This window comes from Varroa destructor, unplaced genomic scaffold, assembly GCF_002443255.2.
Source record: "Varroa destructor unplaced genomic scaffold, Vdes_3.0 BEIS01000006.1, whole genome shotgun sequence".
Classification (NCBI taxonomy): Eukaryota; Metazoa; Arthropoda; class Arachnida; order Mesostigmata; family Varroidae; genus Varroa; species Varroa destructor.
Window position 1 is genome coordinate 5,636,923 of NW_019211459.1, and position 16,803 is coordinate 5,653,725.

The 16,803-nt window shown below is 44.8% G+C and overlaps 1 protein-coding gene and 1 long non-coding RNA gene across 8 annotated transcripts in view; one reads left to right on the plus strand and one right to left on the minus strand.

Annotated features, from left to right (window-relative positions):
• The window catches only part of LOC111252896 (semaphorin-5A-like), a 69,857-nt gene that overhangs the window by 9,272 nt on the left and 43,782 nt on the right, over positions 1-16,803 (plus strand). For 3 of the 7 annotated variants that reach the window (XM_086992409.1, XM_086992411.1, XM_086992410.1), the window contains one exon: positions 8,503-9,757. The exons of the other annotated variants lie outside the window; for them this stretch is intronic. The gene's annotated coding sequence lies outside the window, so the exon portion shown is untranslated. The remainder of the gene's footprint in view (positions 1-8,502; positions 9,758-16,803) is intronic. 7 annotated transcript variants of the gene reach the window in all.
• LOC147754782 (uncharacterized) lies at positions 7-4,268 on the minus strand. Its single transcript, XR_015329883.1, has 2 exons — positions 4,051-4,268; positions 7-339 (listed from the first exon to the last, which is right to left on the minus strand). It is a non-coding gene; the product is annotated as an uncharacterized LOC147754782 (long non-coding RNA).

The following is a 16,803-nucleotide window of genomic DNA, read 5'->3' on the forward strand; positions in this document are numbered from 1 at the left end:
TATATATAAGTTGTTTTATAAATATATATGTACGTGTGTATCCAAGGGGGTTCGTGCTGCATCCAAGTGAAAGCGGACGCTGAGGTCAATGTTGAATGCTTCTTGCCGCCTAAAAACGTCGTACGTAAGTACGGCGCCGCACCCGTAGCGGAGAATCTACCGTACCGGCAATTTATGAAGGCAACGGCGTTAAGATCGAAGTGCACAAGCGACGCAATTTTGTGCACGCTCACACGCATTCTCGCCGATGTAATTAACGGCACTGCCTATTGAACCCTCCGCGCTCTGGGGCGACATAGCCGGACTTCCACCGGCAGCACGTATCCGAAAGGCATGGGCCTGTTGTACGAGAGAAAAGGAACAGAAACAAGAGAAAAAGAGTAAAAAAAAATGTATGTGAAGTGGTCGGATTGATCGAGTGAAACTCAGCAGAAGACTTCCATCCAAGAATTCCGTTGGTCAATCTCGCGACGGATGAGGTAACTGGGTCAATGCGGTATTCGACAAAACAAACAAACAGCTGACCACACGAATATAGTGATTCATTTATTTACTTTGTGTTCGTATATGAGTTGGAAGATAATGCTGAAATGAAGAACGGTAAACGGCCAAGTACTGTGCATATACGCGCACAGACGAACAGGCCCATATGATGTTCAAATATAGGGAATCACTATAATAAAAAAAAAAAGGACACGCTTTTGAAGTGGATGTGCTTAGGATCTCTATAGACATTCTCTTTTATTAGAAACGAATAAAAGCTTGCATATATATGATGTAAGTGTTTGAATCGTATAAAAACGGTTCCAAGAATTTTTGTAATTTCTGGATTGTGCATAGACTTGCTCTAACGGAGAAATTACTATGAAAAAAAAAACACTTATTTGAAATACTCTCATTTATGTCGACAGACACTAAGAAATGCCCGTAGCCTTTAATGTGAATGTATGCACTTTGTTATTAATGACGTTCCGGGGGCCAATAGCGACAGGTCGTCATTTATTCCAGATAAATATTGTGTTTTAGCTATACGTACCAACACCGCGCTAAAAAGCTTCCGTAACAAACCATCACATTATTTCTCAATATGCGTTGTGCTCGCCAACTAAATATCTTCAAATTACTGTTTCTGAATACAAATATTTACACCGTCCACAAGCCACGCGCAAGATGGCACTCTATAATGGAACGACTGTAATCAAATATACAAGAAGAAGATAGCAGGTATAAGTGACAGCACGCTCGTTGGCTACCCAGATAATGAAATGGAAGCGGCAAACTTGGTCATGCCAATCAGCGTCAGCCCGTTAAAAAAACAGGTAGAAATAGGATATTTATAACGGCTCCTCTCTGACGCTCGTCACTGGTTTTACCGCGCAAATCAAGTTTGTTATCGAGCGCGCTAACGCAACGAGTAAACTCCGTCATCGCTACGAAACACGACCGGAATGACGAAGTGCGATTATGCGACCTCGCACAGCTCTCGAATGCCAAGATAACGTTGGCGCCTATACAACGGCAGTAGTAGCAATAGTTGTCATTGTTGCCTTTATTGCACTCAGTCATTATGGCCGACTCACTCAACGCTAGAGATGTCTGTGAATTCCTGACGCTATCGGCGTTTTGGCCTCGCCCTCTGTCTTATTTGACGGCAGTTAAAACGCATGGTGACGCTACAACAGGTCTGCGTATGCACCGAATGACTTTTAGGGAGAAAATGGAATGGAGCTTTTAATCCGTCAATGGACGACATCTTCCCGCTCGTCTTCCGGGCGAGAATACAGCGTCTCTTTTCTAGGGGACTACGGGACACCGCGACAGGACAAAAGAATGCATTTTGCAACGTTTTCGTTTCTTTTTATTTGCTCGCAGTGAAACTGTACTAGAGAACGGTTCGACTCCGGTACTATAATTCCTATGAAGTCTTTGCAGAAAGACAACATGACGATCAAGTACGCTCTATAGTGGCTCTGGTCGCGGTTAGGCTTTTGTGGTTTTTCTTGCTATTGCAGATCGAATCAGAATCCTTGCTAACTTCATCTTCTTCTTGTTTCCTGAGATCGTCTCTCTTTGCACTGATTGATTTATAGACAATTTGATGAACGACTCGGTACTACGAGTTTATGATACGCATATGATCATCTGCGACAGGGGCATAAGGCAAGACGGGCCAGACTAGCAAGGGTCTGGCCATGAAACGACTGTGGATTGACACCAATTTAAGAATCAAATACATGGTTTTACATGCAAACATATATAAAAACAATATAAAATTGATGACAAATCAACTAAATCTTTGGAAAACTGAGAGGAACGATTTTTGGCGTTATCAAACGTGCAGCTTTCAGCTGTGGATGTTGGTATAGGTGATTGAATTATTCTGTAACCAATTGCTGGAATGGAAGCTATGGATAGATATATAATGGCTAAAAAGAACAAAAGTGATCTACGTTGGCCGTTATCGTGTCCACGATGGTGTTTGTTTCGTGACAGTCATCTGTCGTCGCGGCGGAACGAGCGTAAGCTGTCGCCCGCTGACAAAGTGTGTTGCCCTCACAGCATGACGATGCAAGCGATTCGTGCGCTTTTCCGTACACACAGACACGTTAAAACGTGACGACAAGCGGTAAACGGTGAATATGGTGAAAGGCTACGGATTAATAATGGCGATGCTAATAGATAGAAAGTCAGTAGCCTGAAACGGTTCGTCGTACTAGAACATACCGATTTGCAAAATAATAATAATTAATTAAAAGTAAGCTGGGTAATGGATCTCTATAATATATCTGATTGTGAGTTGCTCTGGAAAAGCATTCGTTGAGATCCGTCGAGCCTATTAAAGTATAACCTAGCTATCAGCTACCGAGCCTCAACGATTTTCAACTATCGAACAATACGTGGTTTCGAACCCGATAGCGTCAGCTTGTTAACCAGCAACTTCACCTTCGACGATACGACTGCGTAAATGTTTTCGACGCTTCCGCTAGATGCAGTACAGAAGGCCAGTGTTCTTCCAAGACGATCCGGAAGCCATACTTACAAAGTACATGCACATTAAAACGGCCTGATTCAGGCTAAGCTCGTTACGTACTAACTTACTTCGATGCGCCGACGGTGCGTCATCGTCCTCGTTAGAAATACATGCGGCGCATATAGTTTCCTAGTAAAATGTATGCCTATTGTATATTATTTGTTATCATATGCCAACATAAGAACTAGATAAAAGTTTCTCTTTTCAGGAAAGCCTTGCAAATCCAAAGAATTGCGAAATCGTGACACGGTTCACTAGTAGCAGCACCAGCGCGCAACAAGCTAATGTAGATGACGTTTATTTCCACCCATTTGTCATCTATCGTAACAAAAGGGTATTTAATAATGACGTTTCAGTAACGCGCCATAGTGTCGCTCATCTAGAAAAGCATGCCCTGTTAACTGGGTCGCATCGAAAACAATACCAGTAATTAATTAAGAGCAACAAAAACAACGAGAAAAACGGAAAACTCAGAATAATAGAGCGACAAAAATCCACCGAGTAGGTTCGAGCATACTACTACGTATTTATAAGCGATGCCAAAGCAATGGGTCTGTTTTTCAATTTTATACAGAATCGCCTAAATTGCTGTTGACACTTAACAAAATTGTTGCCAAGCGTATGCAGCGGATTGCTTCGATCATGCCAAAATCAAGCTTGGTATTATCTTCCAGTAATACACCGCCATCATTCTACAGTTTTTTCTCTCCTGTCTGTCCACTGCAGTTCAACCAAATACGTTACGATTCAATAAAGATCCATTGAATTCAATGGACATTAATTTTCCGCCTAATAGGTCTTATCGTACTAAGTCCCATCGCCGATCTTCACTATTAACAGAGGACGCCGGTCTGGTTAGCAGCAGCAGCAGCAGCAGCAGCAGCAGCAGAGCCAGCATTGATTTCTTGTGGAAGAAAATAATCTAGCCTGCAACCATCTTAACATCGTACCATTGTGTCAAAAACGATATTGGCTTGTCTTTTTGTTGCTACGGATCGTAAGCTGTTCATATTGCTCACCCGTTGAGGTCTGGAGACAAAGTTCTGTCCTTGCCAAAATTGTAACAGATCAGGCACCTCTACGTCAGCTAGCCTGCAGCAGACTGCAGTATTTCTAAGTAACGGCATTTTTGCGATTGTCCCTTCCTTCTGGGTTCGTGGCGTCCGGTCGGAAACAAATTAAGTACAACGTACCTTTTTAGAGCTACCCGAGTGAGTAGACCTAGTTTTGGACGTAAAAGCAGAAGGCTGGCTATAAATAACGAGGTCGTAAAAGCCTTTAATTACACCAAACGATAACACTCTCCGTTGATCCCGCATTCTCCTCCAGCTTTTTCTTTGTAGAAACAACGTTCCAGTGGTGAATCTAGGACAGTCTGTGTCCTATGGCTGACCGACAGAGATATGGATATAGTTAAGGATGAAGAATAGCTACCGGTTTGCGTTTAAGTTGCCGTCTGTTTCGTAAATCACCTCTATAAAAATTTCTCCCGCCATCGCTCCGTTGCTTCACGGTTAGAGGCTGGCACTTTCTAGGGGCAACAGCAAATGCCGATGCCACAAACCAAAGATAACTGGAAGACCAATATTGGCCCTCAGTAGGGCTTCTATGATACGTGTTTACTTCTAGCCTGGCACGTTATTAAACAGGTCATGTACTTTGACGTGTCCAGAGCTGCTTAGCTGCTACTCGAGATTTATACGTGCTAAATTGACAGACTGATACAGTGAAACAGGAAGAGAGCGCTCGTTGTTCCTTATGGTTGCATCGCAGTCGGGTCACAAGCGTTAATTTCGGACAGACGAGTCTGCATAGAGCGCAATAGCAGCGTTACGATTGCTGCTGCTTCTAGCAGTTAGTTTTCTCATTGATGCGAGCACATACACGCACAATCAGCACGTTCATCCGTACAGACATCAGTAGTAACGTATTGTTTTCTCCGTTTATGGCGAGGCAATATAGACGATGTATATTGAAAGAGAAAGATACAACATAGATTGAAATGAAAAGATAACCCCTGACGTGCGGCTAGAGCCAGCCGGGTACAAAAGCTCCCTTTAGGATCGCTGGCTTTTGTCCATCCATCAATTTGTTTCAATCAATCCCTTCCCGAGCGAGAAGTTTTGTTGGGCTCAATCTAATTAATATTTACTTCTAGGTAGCGACCATTTACGCACCCTTATTGAATTAGTCTCATCACTCGTTATTTATTAACATCGTTAGACGGAAAGTGTTCAGATCAGCTAGATATCTACTAACTGCTCCGTACCGCTCCGGGGTATTTGATATGGGGAACAGCGGCTGCAGTAATACATTTCATATTATATTAGATTAGTATCTCCGCCTATATTCTAGTATATCTTTGGTTTACATTTTAGCGGCGTTCGCTCGCGCCGAGTTTTTCGAACAACGATTTGGGTATCGTATCGGCGCGGCAGATGAAAATTGATGCGTGAATCCGTACGTACTTGGCCTGTCGTGAAGCTTTGATTCAACGTGAAGCATCCTATAGCGCGATAGCTGGGGAAACAAATAATCTACGCGTTTAGATGAGCTGTAGTTAAGATACGCCGGCCTCTACTTTTAATGTTTTATCACATAGTATATTCGTTATCATCAGTAATATTGAAAAATATTAATAGCAGAGACGTCAATCGTGCCCAGGTCAATTTGTTTGTAGAACAGAAGGACATAATCAACGAAAACCCTTATTGCTATTATCGTTGCCCTTATTACTATATTCGATCGTTCTTTCGTCACTAAATACGTAGTAGACTTACTGTAGAACTGCGTCATAAGCATTGTCAACTAAATTCCCAACTGCGGGTAACAGTATCGTTGATTAGTTAGGAAATCAATTTAAGTTCAAACCAGCGCGTCTGATCGCTGGAACTTGAATTACTCGAACAAAAGGGAGAACAAGACGAGCAACATGAACGATCTTCGCCCATATATTATAGGACTATATATGGAAATCGCCACACTATAGCGCGTATCCAGATGGCATCATTATAAACTGCCTTTTGTGACGTTCTCGGGCACTAACGCGTGTAAGCCAGTACACTGCTGCTATTGTTCCCTGCTTGGCTTGTCACTCATTTACTCACTAAATCATACTTGAAGTGGTCTACCTAGGGGGAAGCTGTTATAACATTCCTATATTTCGTAGCTAGGCGCAGTCCTTTTCTACTTAATACTGGCGAGCGTAGTGTAAGATGGCGGCATCCCACCTTGCTACCTAAGCAGTGTAGTACCAACTGCATCGGTACGGATACATATCGCCTAATGTAAAACTATCTGCCAGTTAGCCGAATTCCGACGCCCAACTGCCCCGAACATCGTTTGGCCCCAGAGAAATGTTCCGCGACCGGGTCGTCAGTATTCAACGGACATCTACCACCCCTACTACACGCTGCCGCTTCTAGCAAAGGGTACTCTTCAAACCAGTTCTTTTTCGCGTCCTTCCTAACTTCGAAACGAATTGCCGGGTCGGTTGAGTGCTAGCGATTGGCCTTCTGAAGAAGCAAGCCCCGACTTGCAGTCTGTGTCGATTCTGTTTTGAGGCTTTCTCTGCCTTCAATGTTCTCGACCTTCTTCTTTTTCTCGTTCGACGAGAAAAAGAAAAGCACAGCCAATAAGAACGCCACAGCCGATACCTTATGACGCTGTGTTGGGTGGCGGTCGCTGGCAGCTTCGTCCGTCCTATCTTGCGCCATCCGTGGCTGGTGCCTTCTTGAAAATTCAATAGAAAAAAAGAGGACCAGGAAAAAGAGAGTAGTCTTGTTCGTTTTGAGCCGGCTTATGTCCCGCAACGTACGTGCCTAGCATGCTGAGATCAACCTATAGATTATTATTACACAGTTGAACTACTAGTATCTAGACGCAGTCAACAGGATAGCGGTAAGTTCGGGAAAGCAAGTGACCGACAGATATCGCGGATATACTCCTATGTACTTTTTCGAAACTATAAGAGACCCGCACAGCGATTCTGAACTCCTGAGCCGTAGCTACAACCACGGCCTCAGAGAGTAGGACTTAAGCGGAGAGCGATCAACATCCAGGGACATTTATGGAGAAATGGTTAAAAGGGATAGAAAATAAGCTGCAGTGCCTGCAAGTGTTCTTCTTAGCAGAAAATCCACTTTGGACCTTCGATGGGTATAAGTGTAAGGTCGAGCCTCGGTCTAGCGGAAGTTCAGACCCTTAGGAACACACAGTCTCAAAGATGCTATCATGGATGTGCTATCTTTTAATGGCTTAAATGAGTAGACGTATGGCTAGCTGTTAGCTAATTCGTCCTATTCACTATATACCTATATTATATTAACAGCCTTCCACGTGATTAGTTAACCTTACCGACTAACGCTCGATGAAAGGGAAGAAAATAGCATTATTATGGCTAGATGACTTTTCGTCCCAAGGAGCTCTATTATGGCTTCTTATTCATAATTTAATAACAGAGCGATGCATTTCGTCAGAAGTAAAATTTGTGCGGGATGAAACATCTGTTCGAAAAGATCTGACTATGTACGATGCCGGAACTCCCGAATACTTATTTACGTGTTCAGATGGCCCTGATCATTTTGGGCGATGGGTATCCAACGATCTGAAAAAAGACAGAAAGAAATACGACGTAGACTATGTGCCCAAGTTATAGGTCGATATTTGCAGTGATCTCCCTGTGTGTCCATTTTGGGAATACGATATAGTGCCACAACCAAAGCGTCACCGGTCAGCGCGTGTAGCTGAGCATTTTCTAAGCTCTTCGTTCGCGACCCACAGCAGTGTGATAAAGGGCGCTCAATCAAACTGTGAACGATCGAAAGAAAAAACCAAAGCGTCGCCCCTTCCAACTGCCCATAACGAGCGACATAGCCAAATCTATTAGTTCGACAAAATGCTTGAATAGATTGATTTTTCTAAATAACAGAAGTTTAGTTTCTGACTGGGATGCCTCACATCGATTAGCACCAACCCAAAAAATATTACCACTGCTATGACGTCTAATTATTGCTCGTTTACGGCTGGCCAGTGCTTAAATGGTTGGGCATCACTTAACCAGCAATTAGGTCGGCAACGTGTCTTGATTTTTATGGGAGTATCGATTTAATCGCCCACCTTCCTAGTCGAGTAATTGTACATATATTTCGATGCTATACAATTTGAAGCTTAGGTCACTTGTTAAAGACACTGATTGCTGTTATTTCGCCCAACGGTTAAAAAACTAGATGACAATGACAAGCGGCCATGAACTTCGAGTGGGGCATGTATAATACATTCGGTACGCGTGTACAATAGAGACAGTTTTACGATGATCAGGATGATGAGGGCTTAGCTATTCGATCGGTCTACGTCAGTTTAGTAGACCCATCAAGTAAAACTGTAGATATTGGATAAACGTAGGCTAGATTGATGCTTACAATGCGTGTTGGTAGAATCGTGTAACAAGTGTTGCCATTTTTTCTTTTTAGATTGATCGTTACGTTGATCGATCTAAGCTTGACTGCATTTGTGTGGACAAACGCCTTGCAACATTACGACGTCAGTTGCCTGCCGTTACTGGACATCGTCTCCGGTCCTCCTCAACGACATCTGCGGTATCGTCGCCGTCCCTGTTGTTACTGTCACGCCATCGAGCCACATGAGAGGGGAGTGAGAAGAACAATACCACGGCCCAGAACGACAATAACGTTTGCGAGCCAAACCCACCATCGTCTCCTCAATGGAGCGGAATTCATAGCAGGCGATGCTCCCAGCACCGTTACTGGTGTTTATGATTACCGCGCTGCAACCCAACTGGACAGCGTGATTGTCGTAATGCGACAAGTCCTCGATATGCAATGTTCTCAGCCGGTAGTAGTCGCTATAACACTGGTGATGTGAGCAGAACACCACAGTGACTTCCGATCGCAGCGAGACAGCGCGCGGAAGGCTCCGGCGCTGACGACGTATTTGGCGGTTTACCTCCAGAATTTCTACGACAAGCTACAAGCCAGCCACAGCGTAATAAACGACCCACGAAAGTGCTTATGGTATCATCGAACTGCCGAAGCTGAAAAACAGGACAGAAGATCCGATTTGATGCGGACCAACCGACTGAACTGTCTGTGTGCTTTCTCGCCTGTTTCTGACTTCGACAGACTCTTCCATATATACTATCTCCATATAGAACGCTGAACTTATGTAGACGTCAGAGGGTACAGGCCAGTGTTGCGCATCCCAGCTCTTGATTGGTGTTGCTCCGGAGCTTCGTCCCTCGGCATGAAGTTGGCCGGCTTGCTTGCGTGCGGCGTCACTCTAGTGGCGAGCGACGGCAAAGCGCCAGGACCACACGGGCAACGGCGGCGTGGACGAAGAAGAAAAGAAGATGAGGCGATTTTCACGCGCGATTTACAGAAGGATGAACGCGCGTCGGAACGGTCGGATACATATAGTGGCTCTGCATCGCTAACTTTCCTTTTTGTCGTTATTCTGATGTGCCCCCGCTTTTGCTACTAACGGTTGCGCTTGAGTGGCGTTCCAAAAGCATTTTCCCTTCCCGAGGATTCGGTCACAGTCCCGTTTCATGCACTGGGTGTCGTTTTTCCTCCGGCCGTGCCGTGCCAAACCCCATCCTCTGGAAGTTCGGCGCGCTGACCGATGACCCTTAGACCGAGCGAACTACATTTTGAGCGTACTTCTTAAAAACCTAGTTTCCTGCAGCAAACTAACTATGTGCCCCTACGAGTAAGTACTTGTTGCTTCATGCATTTAAACGTATTTCAGGAGACGTGATTTCGCCCCACAAAAGTATTCTACGCAAGAGCCCCCTTATATGTGAATCAGTAGTTATCACTTTAGGTATCACACAGTAGGTACCACAAAACTACTTGGTCCGACCAGATGATAGACATCAAATGACAATATGAGTAAAACAAGTGTACTTCAGCTGTCGTGATACTTATCACACAGAACTTCCAAACAGATAGCCTTACGGCCACTTACGCGATGAGCGCGTTCACCAGCAGCGATGGTCGATCCTCCAGCTTTCCCTGGCGTCTGTCTTTGTTCAACTTGACCTGCCTGTCGCGCTTTCGGTCACGTATAGTCGCTTTTAGTTCTGATGCCGTCGGTAATAGCGCGCTGTCATTTCATGCGCGAGCGCAGCTCGCCCTACTCAAGAGCTCGCGGTTCCCCCCACGATATGGTGGATCAAGCTGTTTTTATTTTTCCTGTCCTTATCGTTTTCTCTGCGAAAGAACCGAAGAGAAGTGATCATCGTTGCTTCTTGGTTGTTAGTGCAGCAGTACATACATGTCGCGAAGTGCTAAACGAAGCCAAGGTAGAATAAAGGATACGTAGAAGGAAATCCCCACGCCGCCCGGAGTGGCTTCAGTGCGGCCAAAGCAACGTTGCCGTTGTCGTCGGCGGCTGATCCCGCCTGTCGGTTGGATGCATTCGTTGTTTTCGACGCGAAGAGTTGCTTTGCCCGTCTTTGGCTGCAGCATTTGCGCCTTCGTCCTGTGTTTCGTCCACCACAAGTCGAAAGACCAGAAAAACCGATGATGGCGCACGGATGGGCCTAGGCGGGCCAACGGCCGTTGGCAAAAGCAACGGAGGCAGCGAGACAGCACAAATCGAAAGAGCCGAAAACCCAGTTTCGCGGCTAGTGCTTCTCCTCGCCCTTGTTCCTCCCAAATGCTACTACTGCTACCAGTGTATATATATATATATGTATATATATAACGTGTTTATTGTTAAGACCAAGGTTGCGGCGACGTGAGGCGACGACCAACACGCGACGGCTCACGATGACTCAGTGTTGTCCGGCAGCGGCGACCGGTGCAGCGGCCAATGGACAACAGAATAGAATAGGGATAGAGCAGTGCATTTATGGCGGTCAGTAGCATCCAGAAAACGGGACAAGAGGAGCTGGCCAACAGAGCGATTTCCGTCCCGGCAGGATTGCCAGCTAACTACATAAAACGTAAAGATGTCGGCCAGAGGAATAAAAGTCGATATTGATGTAGACCATTGCTTTGCTGATGCCGACGGTAAAGTACGAGCCACTGTCTCGTTTCGCTGTGGGTTGGTTCGGGGTTCGATCGATCAGCGGCCGCATGGGTCCGCCCTTTCCTGTTTCTCTTGCGCTCGCTCTGGAAAGAAGCGCCGCTTACTACTGCGTAGTTTCATTGCTTTGCCTTCGTTCGTCGCTCGACGTCCAACGGCAACTGCTACCGTCGCTCAAGTGTCAATTTCTGTCCACCTCCTTAAGTAAGAATTGCGAAAATGAAAAGGTGGAAGAAGAAGGAGCGATGAATGGAGACGTTGAAGTCAACGGACTTTGTGTTGCGGGCTTTTCGTTTTGTCGCTGGGTGGCGCTGGACCACCGATAATTTAGCGCTATTTGAGCCAGTATAACCTATGCGGATGGCCGCTAACCCGCGCTAACCTCAGCACAAACTCTTGGTTCATTTCAGTGACGTCTGAGTGATTGAAGGAAGGCAAATGAACAGAAGGCGCTCCAATCGTTTGCGCCCGTTGTTATTTGCGGATCAACTAGAATACGCTGCCAGTACTCCTGGCAAGATTTATTACAGGGAGGCAGGCTGCACGTAGATAACGCTTGACTGAACTGGCAGCGGGATAACATATGATGGTCGAGTACCGGCCACGAAGACAAACGAAGAAGGTCGTCCATCCTAACTGTTTTAGCGGGGATAGTAAACGTCACGTGTTTCTATTTCTATTCCAGTTTATCGTTACTTATTGGAACTACGCGTTGGCACTTCTTTAATCAGGTATCACGTTTAGCGGCTGCTTTGGCCTAATATTTCAGACACAATTTCGCTCTTCCATGCATGCGCTAAACAGGAACGAAAATTAACAGGTGTCAAAAAGTCAGCCGTGAGGGGACCGTTTATCGGACTTGGCGCGCAATTTTGTCCTGTGATTGCAGCTGTCTCTGCTGTTCTGGATACTGTTATTGTTTTTTGGGGTTGTCCAGCGTAGGCCAAAGGTGGTGTGATTACTTGAGTAAGTTCGTCATTGTTCGACGACGAGCCCATACCAACTGAGAGAACAGGAAGGCTAAACAAAGACAATACAGCATACATAGGTAATGCATAATGGTTTTTATGAGAGTAGGCTCAATATCTTGGCGTTGATCTGTAGCGTTGTTTAGGATGCTGGATTTAAAATAAAATGAGCGACTAACGATTTTGCATGAAGTGTCACTTCATATATATACAGATAGACAAATTGATGGCTAGCCAATAAGAAAATGCGAGAAGCGAAACAGATCTACAATAGCTGTAAACAGCTTTAAGATGGCGGCACCATGTGTGGCTCGTGCGCACGTAATCAGGCTCCTCATCAGCCATTTTAGTGATAATACGGTTTGATGTGCGCGTCTGACATTGTGTTCGTGCGACATCACGAGAAAAGCCTTCAAGCAAGGAAATCAGCACGGGGGCATCCGAAGCGCCCTGAAAATCCGTTGCCTTGCATTGACTTTTGTCGACGAAAACAGGAGGGATGGCGAGATTCTACGTGTTCGGATGGATAATATTTTACGATTCTAGCTGGCTTTAGGAAAGGCCAGTCATTTCGTCCATTGTTAGCGTTACTAATGCATCAGACTGTAAAACTCTCGGAGCGGGTAAAAGCAAATCATGTTTATTGAAGCATATTTTTGCAGACTTGTTGGCTTCCAGTATACCAGACAAGTAGATCAACTTAGAGACAATACAACACGATACAATTAAAACAGCTAAGTACTTCTCGCCTTTTTTCTCCGCTATAGTTTATTACAGACTCGTTCAAAACAGTCACCTGTGGTATCTATTGAAAGGCCCGTCAGGTGTATGGGTCATCACTGCTCTTACCTTAGACTGAGGACAGCACATCATTCAGATATATTACTAAGAGTTTAGACGTTCCCTAATTTCTCAGGCACTACGTCTATCTATGTGTCGTACATAGCTACATCGTATGTGCACCAACCACTAAGCAGGCTGGCTTCATGCGAGTATCTTTTTTCTTCTGCTGAAGACCATTCATTCTGCGTCTGGGGTTCTGACGAGTGCTAACGAGTTCTTCGGTAGCCAATCTAGATATACCCGCATTAGGTTGTGGCCTTCAAGTCTAAATACGGAGCAAAAGGCAATGCAACCAGGCAATCCAATTCCTAGGAATTAGCTCAAGCATTTTCGCTGTTCTTCTTTTCTCCGACCTTCCGAAAAGACATTCAGCACTAACAGCCCATCATATAGAGTCGTTCGTCCATTATAGACATAATAACAACATAGAATCAAAACGATCGCGTACTCACAACAATTCTGTCACCTTCGACAGTAACAACTTAAACCGTAACAACGATATTAATATTTAAGATAATAATAATAAGAGATATACTATTATCATCGATAGTCCGCGGCAATGTAGGCAGATCTCGCCGCGAAAGGATTAGTGCCTGATGCGCCATGTATCTGTCGCGTCGCGTTTGCCATTAACCCTCTTGCTGCTACTTATCATGCGTCAGGCTTTCATTGTGATGGCGTACCGTGTCGCCTGTTGGCCGACAACGACACGCCAGTAGCAACTAACCGGTTTGGGCAGATAGCAAACAAGCCACTGCTACAACACGAACCAGTTATGTGATTAGACCAGTAAGCCAGCAACGACACCCAGATGATCTTGCTTTACCGGTAGACATTGAGCTAACGAAATTGCACTGCAATGAAGGCGATCTTACGTGACTCATATTGTTGCCACCGGGGCCACTGATGACGATGATCACCTGGTGAACCTGTCGCATCGCTCGGACTTCCTGTCGCAGTTCGATCGCTATTCATCAGCGTGGCAGTAAAATCGTCCACTGGCTGGTTCCATTTTTGTCTCCGTAGGTCGTTCGTCGATTTTCGTCACGAGTGACCATTGGCCGATTCCGTGCTTATCCGAGGGAAGAATAACCACGCGCAGTCTGTTCAACTGAATTATATAGTAGCAGTATCTAGCTGATCGACGGAGAAGGACAACAAAGTATCGGTTAAAAACGTCGCCAGTGGTAGATGTTCGTTCTATCGTGTAGCGATAAATATCGATTAAGAATAGTTGGCTAGCATCGTAGTAACCTGACGTTCTCTCGTTTGATCTGATCTGACTTAGCCTTGTGGTGGTGATTTGCAGAATATTTTGATAGCGTCGGCCACGGGAACGACAACTTCGGACGTATTGCTACGGTCTTCTTTGCGGGAATCATTTGATCGAGACCTGTGCAGATTTGCACGATACCGTAGCTATCAGCGCTTCTTAAAAAATGGTGTTTCTCGTTATCGGCGTCCACCTTAAGTGTGTTAACGAATTGAATCAGCCTTTGACAGGATTGGTAAACCCTACGACTCTAGCGGTCCTGCATAGGCCGCTCTTGCAGCTGGACCTGTTGTTGCCGTTAATGCAGCTTCGATACAATATATAGAACATCCCCTAAACCTGTTAGTTTATGGGAAGATATTTTAAAATTTTACACAATTTGCGTTGACATAGCATTGAGTAATCGATGCCTCGCGTATATATTAGATAGCAGCGAACCCCCCTCGTTTCAGTGTTTGGTCTATTCCAATATGGCTGTCCATTCTGATGTCGCCATCGATAAGTGCGATATTTTTGCAAAATTGGAAAATTAATTACTCATCGTCATTTGACTGGCTGTTGCAAAGCTCCGTTTTGTTCTTCTCTTTGGTAGCTGAAAGGACAGCGGATGCGGATAAAGTAAATAGGATCCATTCGATCCACCGTTGTTAAATCTATAAATAGAAGATGCATTTGCGGTATGTGTACATGTGCTATTTATCTATCTGTCAAGTTATACTGATTACTTATTAGCTACTATTTTTCAGCGGCACCCCTGTTCTTGCACAGCCGCGTACCAATTAATACTAGTGTTCTTCATTCTACCCAAAGCAGCAATGATTTATCTTAATTTCGGTTCGTATTTGACGATTGACCTATTGGTAACTTTTGATTTTCGTTTATAATTTTAGCTGCCTCTGTTCATATTGGTCGATCTTTTACTTTTGTGCCGGTTTAACCCAGCTTTTGGCGACCCATGCGAGCCCGTGAAAGCCGGAGCCCAAACGCTCAGTGTTAAAGTTACATCGACACGTAGAAATAGTGCAGTAATAGTTGGCAGCAGCTATTCACTATTTCCACATATATGTTGTACGGCTGGGTCTGAAACTATCAACGTCATTGGCGGCGAGGTTTTCACCCCGTCGCCCTCTTATCTATTGCGGCTCAAGAGCTGAACGGACAAATCACTTCTTCTGCTGTTGCATGCGCCTCCATTTTGTCGTCCTGGCCAAAGATATATGTTTGCTGTCATCGTCGATGAGCACGGAAGATGTACTGAGTTACGTCGACTTCATCTGTGTTATGTCAAGACGCCCTGCACAAGTCTATGAACAACACCGCGTACAATAACGTTTGACAGCAGCGCATATATATATGTATGTATACAGATGTACCGTATAGTGCCATGTCGTTAGAACAGCGGCCTTTAACAGCAGAGCACTGCTAGCTGGCAGTAACTTATCACGTTTGTCATTGGAGAAAAGAGACACGCTTCACTTAGCTACTCAGGATTCGCTTAGTAGCCACGCGAATCGGTTGATTATGCAGGAACAAAGGGACAAATTACGAGATTAAGGGCATGCTCACCATATAACGGACGGCCTGATCCTCCGGGCAGTGTTGCCGATTTGTTGGGCGAACGGGGCGTGCGGAAAACCATTGGTCCATTAAGTCCGTCATCTCTGCGATGCATAATAACTGCGAGCGTGCTTATATTGAAACGGTACACAATATGAGATATACTTTTTATTTGTGACAAGTTGTTAAAGCGGCTCTGGATAAACATACAATATTTGAGAGAATTTCGAACCCATCCAAGTAACGACACTACACGTCACTAACGAGTAATCGTTTTGTAGCTAGCTCGTTTAATTTATGTTTACATCGATGTATACCGGGTAGGCTGTAGGCATGTCGCCGGTTAACTTGAATCTCTCCTTCATCCGTCTGTGCCCTAGTGGAAGCACCGCTCTCCTTGCACGTCGGATAGTTTTTACTTTATGTATGCATGAACGTATACGTCCTGGTTGTTTTTGTCGACAAACTGACGCCAGTGTTCATAGTTCGCTGTCGTTCGGTGGCTTGTACCGTTCTATTATGTACCATGTGTAACACGGATATTTGTTCTCCTTTAAACTATTTACGTGGGTTCTGGCCAGTTAGATGGAGCAGTTTGAAAACGTGAGCTTAGAACTGATTGCCAGCCATGGGCAGGGCGAAGATTTTTCCGGTCAAGGCAGTATCCTGGTTTGAGCCCCGGCAAAGGCACGTGCTATCCGTTTTTTTTTTCAACTCGATCGATAGTACTCGAAAAGTTCAAATCCATTACTCCCAGATAACTGTTTCTAATGGAAAAGTTAATAGCGTAATCGCTTTTAATCTATATCGATCTCGTCAACATGCGAAAAGTATTGCTTTACAAAGAACGCATATAACGTACTATTATGAGAGCTATTCATTGAAACCAGTCAATACAGATTTCTCTGAGTTTTCCCTTACGAAGAGTTCATGTAGGTGGAATTCACTCCCGCCGTCTATTCGACGTAAAAAAAGCCAGCTCTTCATGCACAGTGTGTCGCTTCTCGTCTTCGATAGATAGGTTTCTAGGACCGGAAAACTGTAAGTTATATAGCAAACTTTATCCATCCGGATGGGCTGAA